Source organism: Perognathus longimembris, chromosome 18 (genome assembly GCF_023159225.1).
Source record: "Perognathus longimembris pacificus isolate PPM17 chromosome 18, ASM2315922v1, whole genome shotgun sequence".
NCBI classification, from domain to species: Eukaryota; Metazoa; Chordata; class Mammalia; order Rodentia; family Heteromyidae; genus Perognathus; species Perognathus longimembris.
The window spans coordinates 46,200,750-46,212,173 of record NC_063178.1 but is presented as its reverse complement, the minus strand read 5'-3'; the positions used below and the strand labels follow the sequence as shown (position 1 = coordinate 46,212,173).

The 11,424-nt window shown below is 43.7% G+C and overlaps 1 pseudogene; it reads right to left on the bottom strand.

Moving 5' to 3' along the window:
* Positions 1-1,870: 1,870 nt before the first annotated feature.
* On the bottom strand, positions 1,871-10,478 carry LOC125367016 (annotated as a pseudogene).
* Positions 10,479-11,424: the final 946 nt, after the last annotated feature.

The following is an 11,424-nucleotide window of genomic DNA, read 5'->3' as shown; positions in this document are numbered from 1 at the left end:
ACCTGGGAAGTCATTGCCCACTGGGGTTAGTGACTTTCTCCCATCCCACATCCTACTCTATCAAAATGGTACCTGCAACGTTCTCAGAGGAGGCTTGAGGATCATGGCAGAGTCATCGCCTAAGGCCCCAAGAAGCTACCTTGGTAATTTGTTCATGGAACCTCTAGGTTTTGCTCTCTGTAAATTTAACAAAGTGACACCTACTGGCTATGAAGATGAGGTGCACTGGATAATCCATAATCTTGTAAACTAGTTTCATAGCATGAGAGGTACAGGAAGGCAACCACAATTCAAGCAATAGTATTGGAAACATTATCCCAATAGGATACCTACAAGAGGAGGTACAGTAAAGGGGAGCCAAAGTTTGGTCCCCATAGGAGATGTATGCATACAGGGCCAGTTCAAAATGAGTGGGGAGGGGGAAACACCTCCTGATGTGTGGGAGACAAGGCTTAGCAAGAGACAAGGCTTAAAAGACAAATAAGCATGGGGCCGAGTTCAAGCCCTAATGTCTCCCCAAATATCTCCAACAAAAAGCAAATTCTCTGTATATTGTAGAGATCTTTTGATTTCTGTCAACAAGCTTAGATAAAGACCTAGTGCTGCAAAGTGAGTATTAAGAAAGTGGAGGAGAACAAACAGGCAGGACTCATCTCAATAGGCAAGGACTCTTTATCAACCTTCCGTTGGAATTGAAAGTTGTGCAAGCATGTGGGATTGGAGTTAGACTTTTGTGGAGTCTGAATAAGAAGACAGAAGTTATGGGAAAAGCTATTGGGTCTGTGTAGGTGAGGGCTTTCCAGAAGTTTATAGCTAGTCTTAAGTCAGATTGTCCTGCTTGTTTCAAGCACATCCCTGCACACCTGGTGTTTTCCTGATGTCTGTATGCACCTGGGATATTGGGTAGGGGATAATCCTTCAGGCAGTGGTGACTGAGAAGACAGCTAATTATCAATCCAAGCCTTTTTTAAAAAAATTATTCTTTAAATAGAAGTTTTTTGTTACTACTGAGGTGTTGCGCAGAGGGTTTACCATTTCATAAGTCAGGTAATGACTACATTTCTTGTTGTTATTAATTAAATTTTGTTGACAAGGTATTGTGCAAGAGGAGTACAGTTACATAATAGGACAGTGAGTACGTTTCTTGTGATATCTTAAGCATAATTTAGTTCCAGAGTTAAGATAAAGAAAATGCACTAAGACCCAAACTTGCCAATCAGATGAAAACCAGGCTTATGACTTAAGATTTGGGGCATTGATATAATTTATATCTTCTATCAATTTCAGTCTTTGGTGAACCAAAGTTTAATTGTGTTCTTAGTTGCAGAACAGGAAAATCTCAGAAGACAAAAACCAAACAATATGAAATAACTGCAACTCTAGTCAAATTGTTACTAAAAAATAAAAACTCCATTTATCTCTGGCTTTAGGAAAGGGTGATCTACCTTCAAAATGTTAGCAACAGATAAAAATCCAGAAATAGGATGTGAGATATAGCTGTTAAGTAGAACCCTTTCTGTTTCTGCGTATTTTGGAGATGGGGGTCTCCCTATGTGTCCGAGGCTGGCTTTGCACTTTGAATCCTCCATACTCAAGGACTGTAGTTCTGGGATTACAAGCATGGATCACCATAGTCTGCTCTTAGAAGATACTCCACAGGGTGCCAAGCCTGCCTTCTACATCACTACTTCCAATCCCTTTTGTTTCTTACTGTGGAAAGGAATGAAATTACTTTGAGACTTCTGAGAGGTTTATTATAGTCCGACAACAAGAAGAGACCCAGTTGCTGTTTTTAATTATTTTTATTTATTATCTAGGATGGTGGGTGGGAAGCCGCCGGAATATGCTGGACTGTGTCCTGGACAGCCTTCTATGACCCCTGCTGTCCAAGGAGAGAGGCTGTTGGGTCCTCTGGCCTCTGGCGCTTCCTTCTGCCGGCCTCCATTTCCTCCTCGTGGGCTGCGGAGTTTCATCTATGCTGCTTTAGGGCCGCTTTCTCTGGTCAGTGCTCATGGTTTCCTTAGATGGAGCAGGCAGGCCTCCTCGGCATTCGGGGTCTTTGTCAATGTCTCCTGTGTTGTCTCTCCGTGCTCTCTGTTGGAATTGCTCTTATGGTGCTTTTTTCTTTTTCTTCCTGTTCTTATCTGCCTTCAGTTTTTCTTGGTATATCTCTGTGTGCGTCTGTGGCTTCTTCTCCCACTCTCCTCCACTCTCCTCACTTATTCCACGCTGCTCAGAGTTTTCCATCTCCAGTGCAATGGGAATACTTGATCAAAGCATGGCAGCATTTGTGTCCCCGGCGGCCTCCTTTCCAGGAGGATCCCCAGATGTGAATGTGGATGTGCATCTTCCCGTCCTCCTCATACGTAGCACAGGCCAACGACCACTCCTGCCCCTCGATGGCCACCTGTTCCTTGAGTACTCCAAGTAGCTTGCTGTCTGGGCTAAGGGCAGCTCAGCTGGAGGAGCTTCTAGGTGCTCCTGGCCACCAGAATTTCTCAGGAGGCTTGCTTTCTGCTGTCCTTTGAAGCCTTCTTTTTTTGACTTGGAAAGACTTAAACAACAGCTCTAGTTTCATCGGATCTGCCTTGCAGATGCACCTCTGAGCCCTGGTCACCGGCCTCCCAAGCAAACACCTGTGTCTGGGCCATGGCCATGGCCTTTGCTCTGTATGGGATGAAATAATCCTTCGCGCCCCTCACTTTGTGTAGATGCTTTCCTGCATGGGCCTAAGGATTTCCCCTCATGGCGTGGGGTTTGGGGTCATAGTAGGCCGAATGTGGACCTAAGTTTCTCAAATATTCTGCCGTGTCCTCTACGAATCCTCAGATTCCGGACTGCAATTTGTCTCTTAGGGTCAGAGTTCTGCCATGTCGATATCACCTGCGTGTTCATCTTCATCCTCATCTTCACCGCTGTGCTCTTCAGCCACGTGACAGGTTGCTTCCTTTTCTCCCCACTGGTGTTTTGGAGAATGAGCTCATTCCCCTAATCCTGCTGAGGTAAGGGCTTTTGATCATTTCTGGGCTTCCAGCATTCGTCTTTGCAGGTCAACTTGGGCTTATTCTGGCACAGTTTCCATGTGTCCCTCCGGATTGTAGCTGTTCTAGCAGATATGATCTCTCTCCTCTTTCAAAGTGGAACATGAGCTGGGGCTGCTGAGGCTCATCGGGAGCTGTGTTAGCACCGGTAAACTTGGCTCCCTCTCACTGGCATCTTTGGAAGCAGACCCTCTGGCCGTGCTCCCAACCCTGCAGTTCTCGAAGGCGCCCGGGTACTCAGATCTCAGGATTGAGATTCCACAACCGCAGGGGAAGAAAAGTCACGGGACTCTCATCTCCAAAAGCCGGAACTGGGACTGGGATTCAAATGGTAAGGTGCTAACCTTCAGCAGAAAGGCCTAGGGCCAAAATCCAGGCCCTGAGTTCAAGTTCCCAGGCTGATACAAACAGTAAAAGGTGTTTCCCATAGACAGCTCTTCCATCAGTGATTGGGTAAGCCGAAGGAGGAGGATGGGGGTTGATTTCTTTCCTTTCCCTGTGTGAGCAGACTGCAGAGACCGAAGGCATGTTAGGGAAACTGTGTCAACTCACCTAAACAAGGCTGGCTCTGCAGAAATCTCAGAAACTTCCTCTCATCAATATTGACAGCCACACTGCACACTGCACTACACATATGTAGCTCTTTCATGCTTTAAAGTGCCAGCTCAAAGGAGGAAATTTTCAAATAATATTCAATTCTTCGACTCTCCTTAGATAGATAGATAGATAGATAGATAGATAGATAGATAGATAGATAGATAGATAGATATGCAAAAACAATTAAACAAAATAATTGGTTTATATGCACAAGAATCAAAGATATTTTGATGCTTGAGATCTCTGACCTCATGGAAAAGCGTGATTCCTATCTCTAAGGTAATTCATAACAAATGACATAACACAGTAAGAATTAGTCACACACACACACACACACACACACACACACACACACACACACTTCTTGACAGTTTGGAGGTATAAGAAAGTCTGCTGAGCCAGCCAGCAGTGAAAAGGGAATCCTGAATGGGGGGGGGGGGAGATGATTAAAGAAAAGGAAAAAATACTAGACAAGAGAAAAAAGACAAGAGGCAGAGATGGGGTACGGGAGGTCTGCAGCCTCAGATTGTAACTCGAGACTGCAGCCAGGTTTATTCCTAACTTCCAGGACATAGGCAGTTTGAAATAGTCTTAAAATTCCAGAACACAAAAAGGCTTGGAGTTAGCAATACCCGACATAGCTAAGACAGGGTGAGGTTGGTTAACATAAGAATGGACCCCCGAGCAATACCTGATGGTAGCTAAGACAGGATGAATTTGGTTAACATAAGAATGGACTCATGGCAGACACAGTAAAGCATTTCCAATTTTCCATTAAGCCATGTCATTGCACGTCCTTGAAAACACAGCCAGAGGTCAGGAAGAATTTAGCTGCAAGTTTGGCTCCTGACATCTCCCTCGTCTTTGTTTACAGAAGCGAACCTGCCTGTCTTAGGTGGGGTGGGTCACCTAGCCTGCCTTACTCTTCCTTGGGATTTTCTTCAGAGCAAAGCTGTAGGCCCTGTCTTAGGTCGGTCAAACTGGCCCCGCCCTCTAACCCGTCTCTGGCTGCAGTTCCTCTTGGGGGAAAAATTCATTCACTTGGAGCTTGACCTTATGAGGCTGACTGGCTAAACTCATGAAAGAGTTTTGCAATATGCATACAATGCAAGGAAGGCATAGGAAAACCATCAGCAAAAGTATCCCTGGGCCGAGCAATGTCATTAGCAGCCCCTTATTGTTAGTCAAGGAAGGGATATACCGTTGAAGTTGTTCAAACAGTTATTTTGCTGTTTCTGCCACTTTAGAGTCCAGAGGCGAAGCTTGCTATAGTCCAGCTATTTGCCTATGGAGTTGAAAGAGATATAAGGACAAATTATTATGGTGCCAAATGCCATTTAGATGTGCTACATCCTGTTCCCAAGGATAGCTTGATATTTATGGAGGGTCACACAAATAAAGTCAAACTGAGCATGACAGCACACCCGTTACAAAGTTTGTAAAGCATGGATTTGTTCTCCCAGAGACAACACAGATTCATACAATGCTTCTAATTTTTGTTCTACCTTATCATCAATCCTGCCTTGAAAGTGCAGGGCTTGCGTAGTATTATGAGCATGCTGATTAACATAGTGAGCTGTTTGCACACTTTGTGTTAAAGCCACAGTAGCTGCAGCAGCAGAGGCAGCTAAGGAAATAAAGGCTACAATGCCTGCTATTAATAGCACTACAAATCATCTAGGGCGCATGAGCTCTTTTAAATGTTTTCACACTTGAATACCTGTTTCTTCATACCAAGCTTCAGATATGTTCACAGGAAGAATGACAAATGGAGGCTGCTTAATAACAGTTACAGAATCAGGAAGAACACTATACAAGCAATTTGTAAAAGAAGAGTTGGTACAAGTAACATTGAATTACATGGCTCCTGTAGAAATATTAAAAGGTCCATACATAATGGCATAAGGAGGTGTTACACAACTCATAATATTTTTTAAAGAAGAAGAAGTGGGCCAGGAGATATTATGTAGTGCAGCCACTAACATCCAGACATGATGTTGAGGGTGTCCATTCATCCACCACAAACCTGGGTTGTACTTGTTGGTGAGATTGGCTCCTGACCAGTCCATCAATTGAGAATTAGTTCCTGAGATATTGGTTATAAAAGGATGTTCATGTCTACAATTTATGGGGTGCAGTTCTCCTGTGGATTCTACAATTTGAGAAGAGTTGGTGCAGCGAGGTATCATGAAGGATGATGTAGAATTAGCATGTACAGGAAACCCAGTAGGCAATGAAGTAATTCGTATATTATATACTTGATTATTATCAGGAATCCAAATTCTATGATTTATGGATTGCATTACAGTACAGCCTGGAATTTAACTGTTGGAGTCAGTTGTAAAACATAACGGGGTTCCAATGCCAGAAGCTCTAAAGTCTCCCATTTTAACGTGTTGGACAAAAGGATCTGGAGCTGTACCATATGCCGATCTGTTGACATGGATGAACACCTCAGCTCCTTCCCAAGTCACAGGGTGTACAATTGGTGGATCTGGCATGTAAGCCCAGTGGGTCAGCGCTTGTATCATTCTGATGAGCTTCCACAATCCTAATGCAATGCTCAGGTAGCCAGCGGGTATCATTTTCATCCTGTGAAAAAACACAGACATGTCCTCGACCCCATGTCAATATTGGATCGGGCCCGTGCCAATCACCTGTTAAAGGATCTTTCCACTTAACTTGGGCAAAAGCTCTTTGCTCTCTCTTTTCCCAGAACCGTTGTGCTTTGGAAAGGCCATTAAAGTCCAAATTAAAAAAAAATGTAGTACAAATAAAGCAAGAGAAAGAATATTAACACGAGAGAGGGGGTATAATTCCCCCCTTTAATTTAGAAATTTGGTGTTTTGACAAACCGTTGGCCCATTCAACAATTCCTTGACCTTGAGGATTATAGGGAATTCCTGTAGAGTGAACAATTTGGTAAAATTTGCAAAAAGTTTGAAAAGCTTGTTCAACATATCCTGGACCATTATCAGTTTTAATATGTTTAGGAAGTCCCATAGTAGCAAAGCAGTGTAAGGCATGGGAGATACAATGTTTGATAGCTTCCCCGATAAGAGGAGTAGCCATAATAAAATTAGAGTAAGTGTCTATGGTAACATGGACAAAGCGGAGCCGTCCAAAAGAGAGAATGTGGGTAACATCCATTTGCCAAACATGGTTGGCCACTAAAACTTGAGGGTTAATGCCATTGGAGGGCACAGGTAGGAAGGTAGTACAGTTGGGACAAGTTTTCACAATTTGACGAGCCGCCTCACGTGAGATATGAAAATGCTGATGTAATGCACGACTGTTTTGATGGTGGGCAGCATGTGATTGCTTTGCTAAGTCAATTTGAGTGAGAAAAATTTGAGTAGCCTCGTCTGTAATAGCACTACCCTCACTTAATGGAAACAAGAGGCAAAGTGAAGTAATTTGTTGGAGGGGCAATGATGTGAAATTGTGCCCATAAAATTGGCCCAAGCAATGGCCCAGGAATCACAATGTATATAAAGCCATTCTTGCTGTTGTAAAGTATAGGGGATGTAAATAGCCTGTGGATCTCATCCAAGATACTTACAAGAATCCACATGGAACATATGGAACTAAGGTGGCCACCAATTTATAATAGGGAGTTAACACTTTTGAAGGAGTAGCAGGCAAGGAAAGCCATAAAAGGGGTCCCTTCTTCCAGAGGACCGCTGTTGGAGAATGAGGCATAGTTCAAATATATGCTTCCCAAGGGGTTGAGTAATGAATATAATTTACATGTTGGGAAGAAATGGCAGGATTTACTATGCTTAAGGCTTTAGCTGCTTACGTTGTCATTTGTCTGGGAGATGTAGGGTTAGGGTCCCCCTTTAATAGATAAAATAAGGGTTTTAATTCAGCTGTGGATAATTTAAGACAAGGGCGAAGCCAATTAATATCTCCCAGAAATTTTTGAAAATCATGTAAAGTACACAAAAGAGAAGTTTTAATCTGTAATTTTTGACTAGTAAAACAGTAAGGACCTCAAATATGACCAACAAATACTTTCCAGAGTTCTGCTGTAACACTTAGAGAACAGCAGACTGAATGGATCCATGTGCCATTAAATCAAATCATATTATTTAACCTTACCTTACTGGCACGTGAAAGAGAAAACAAATGAATAACATCAAAAGTCTCAGCTTCAGTGGATCTGAAGTGGCTGTGTCTTCCACCCCAAATTAGCAGGCCAGCAGGAGAGATGGCTTGCATCTGGATCAGGCTGTAGTAGCATCTCAGAGTTCCCTGGATAGGCTGTCATACCTCCTGCTTGTTGCCTGTAAATTTCTACACAGACTGGTTAAAGGCATTTTCAAACAGATTTTAGAAGCTTGGGCCTTTAACCATCTTCCTAGTCACAAAATCCACACAGATTGAAGGCCAACCAAGTCTGCTCTCTGTAGCAGCCAGGACAGTTTCTGAGTCATGGAGGGAGAAGACACCAATGCTACCCCAGTGCAACTCTGTGGTCACCAAACACAACTTTGATGCTTTTAACCTTGGAATAAGTCTCGGTTGCAACTCTGTCATGATAGGCCTGCTATAAACCCAACTCTAATCTTGGGGACAGGCAGAGACAGGGTAGTAGCCTTTGACAGCCTGGGCCTGTCAAAATCCTCACAGGACTCCTAGATTTCCTGAGCAAACCAGGCAGTTTAGGAGCCAAATGTGGAGGCAGCTTCCTGTGGCCACAGACTGCCACGGTCTACTCAGCTAGCACACATGTCAACCTGCATCCTATAAAGCAAAATGTTAATTTTGGGTCAGGAAAATTTAGGTTAATAGTCACATTTGTACAGTTGTTCCAAAATGACTCTGGTCCCTTGATCTTAAAGAGTTTATGAGAGCATAGGGGGAAAAAAAAGAAAAGAAAAAAATGGAGAAGCAAAATCTTAGTCTATATCAAAGAATTGTCAGGATTAGGTGTACTCTTGAATAGAACCTTTTGGAGTGTTTTTTAGACACATTTGCTTGCACCCAAACATGATCAGTTTGGGTTTAAAACCTGTTTCTTGTTTTGTTTTTAAGTTTTACCAACGGATAGACATAGACATACATACATACATACACATACAAACAGTGTGCACAAGCTTTGGGGTGTGCTTAGAATTGTTCTTTAATTGGCCATGTAAGTTTTCTGGAATTCCAGTGGCAAATGACATTATTTTGCCTATATTCTAGAACCATGTGGTTAGTTAGTAAACAAACAAACAAAAAAGAACAGAAACAAAAAACATTTTCAGCAAACCAAAATTATCAGATTATCCGAAAAGCCACATTTTGAGAAAACAGTTTAGCTCCCATGGGGAGCTTATGGGAGACAGGACATGAACACAGACAGCAAGCTCATGAAAAGACACTTTCATCTTCCAGCATTTGAGTTGCAAGGCACCTTTGAAATGCAAGGCCATAGTTACAGAGTTCAGAGTGGGTGCAGGGTTACCGGGAACTGGAGAACCCAAGTTTCTGTCCAGCCTCCAGGACTTTGGCATGCCTGTCACCTGGGGGACAGGCAGGCTTCCACTCCAACCAATCCTATTGTCGACCACATGCTCAATGCTAGAGAAAGCTGACGATTTAGCCAAACAAGCAGGATTTAACTGAGTCCCCAAACTCATCAATAACAAGAACAGAAAACCTTTTTTTTTTTTTTGAGTCTTTCAAAGCAGATGTTAAACAAATATTGGTATCTTTGGAAATTAGCACCAGCCCATCCTATGACACAGGCAGGCAGGCAGAATTTAGAGAGAGGCAGAAAAAGAGACAGAGAAAACTTCATCTGCCTGAGCACTCATAGAAGTTAGGTAAGTCCTGCAAAAATATTCCAAATATGTAGGATTGGGCTCAAACTTGAGCAGCTTTCCTGAAGCATTTTAGACTGTCCCCCACGTGATGAGCGACCAGCGGAGCTGAACTAGAGATCAGTTGACTCCAAACACCCACAATTGCTGATCCCCTTGACCTAGCCCAGTGGCTTTATGGAAAATCCAAGCTCCAGACTAATGGTCACTCACCCTGGTTGGGGCTTCAAATATGTCGTGGTGGATGGAAGTAGAGCGCTCGGTCAGGAGAAGTTACCTCGGTGGAGTTAGCATTTCCCTAGCCTCAGGTCCCTCCACTCTGCAAGCAGCCTGCACCTAGGAGAGCTGTAAGTCTTCCAGGACTGTCGGTTGGGGGCTCACCAGTACCTACCTTTAAAGGAGTTTGTTGTTCTGGGTGAAGCTGTTACAATAGGGCTATGACTGATTTAAACATATTCTCAACATGGGTCAATCTATTTTCAGTAGGCTCATTGCATAATTTCTCCTCAGTGTCTGAGCCATCCGAGTCTTCCTTAATATCTGCCCCGTTGGGTTCAGATATTATTAATTTTCTCAGCTCTTCCCGGGCAGCAGCATATGCTCCCGGGGCTGGGCAACACTCATCAGGTCCCTGTTCAGTTTCTCCAATTGACTGATTGAATTTAATCTATTCATGTCTAGGATCTAAGCAATCTGGACCAGATACCAAAGAATAATAGCATCCACTGGAGTTATCTCAGGGCCATTTGCATCATAATGTTCCTGAATCTTTTTTCCAATTTTCTGCCAAGTTTCTAAGTTATTGGTTCCTTCCTCCGGGAACTGGGGGCATGCTTCCTCAATAAAGTACGTTCTAAGTGACTTTGGCCAACTTTCACTGCCCGGGCATGAAGCATGCCTTTGGGGGCCTGAACGTATAACATGCAGCCTATACTTAGTCCCATAATTTCTTACTCCTGAATATCTCTTTCCCGCTCTCCTTTCCAAGTGATCAGACGTCCTTACCTGAGCGGGGGTCCTCTGCCATCGTCCCAGGTGTACAGGTCCCTGTTCAGGCGCCACTTCTGCCGAGCCGGCCGGCAGTGAAAAGGGAATCCTGAATGAGGGGGGCGAGGATTAAAGGAAAGGAAAAATATAAGACAAGAGAAAAAAGACAAGAGGCGGAGATGGGGTACGGGAGATTGTAACTCGAGACTGCAGCCAGGTTTATTCTTAACTTCCAGGACATATGCAGTTTGAAAACCAGGAAACAGCATAGGCTTAAAATTCCAGAACACAAAAAGGCTTGGAGTTAGCAGTACCCGACATAGCTAAGACAGGGTAAGGTTGGTTAACATAAGAATGGACCCCAGAGCAATACCTGATGGTAGCTAAGACAGGATGAGTTTGGTTAACATAAGAATGGACTCATGGCAGACATAGGAAAGCATTTCCAATTTTCCATTAAGCCATGTCCTTGCACGTCCTTGAAAACACAGCCAGAGGTCAGGAAGAATTTAGCTGCAAGTTTGACTCCTGACAAGAAAGAAGCCTGCTGCTCATATTTGTTATCATTTATGGTCTTCTAGGACTTTGCAAATGGAACTTTTGTAGCCCCCCCCCCCCTACAGGTGAGATGACCGTGGCTTAAGAAGGCAAGTCATAATGCTTGGGGTTTTGCCATGGTAAGTGTTTGCATGGTGGGCACAGGATTAAAATTTTTTTTTTGTCAAAATATAAAACTTGGGCTGTCCTTCAAGTAATGACTTGCACCGTCTTCCTGGACCAGGTAGGCCCTCACCTGCTTGCCTGCAGGTAGGCCATTCCCACCTGGGATTCAGCCAAAATTCTTCATCACTCCAGGCTTAGCCTTCCACCTGGGCCTGGCTAAGAACAGCACCCTGAGCCCGCAAGAGACCATAGCCTATTTTTTCTGCTTCCTGTTTAAGACCTATATAAGGCACCCCCAATCCAGTCCCTTGCACAACCTCCAA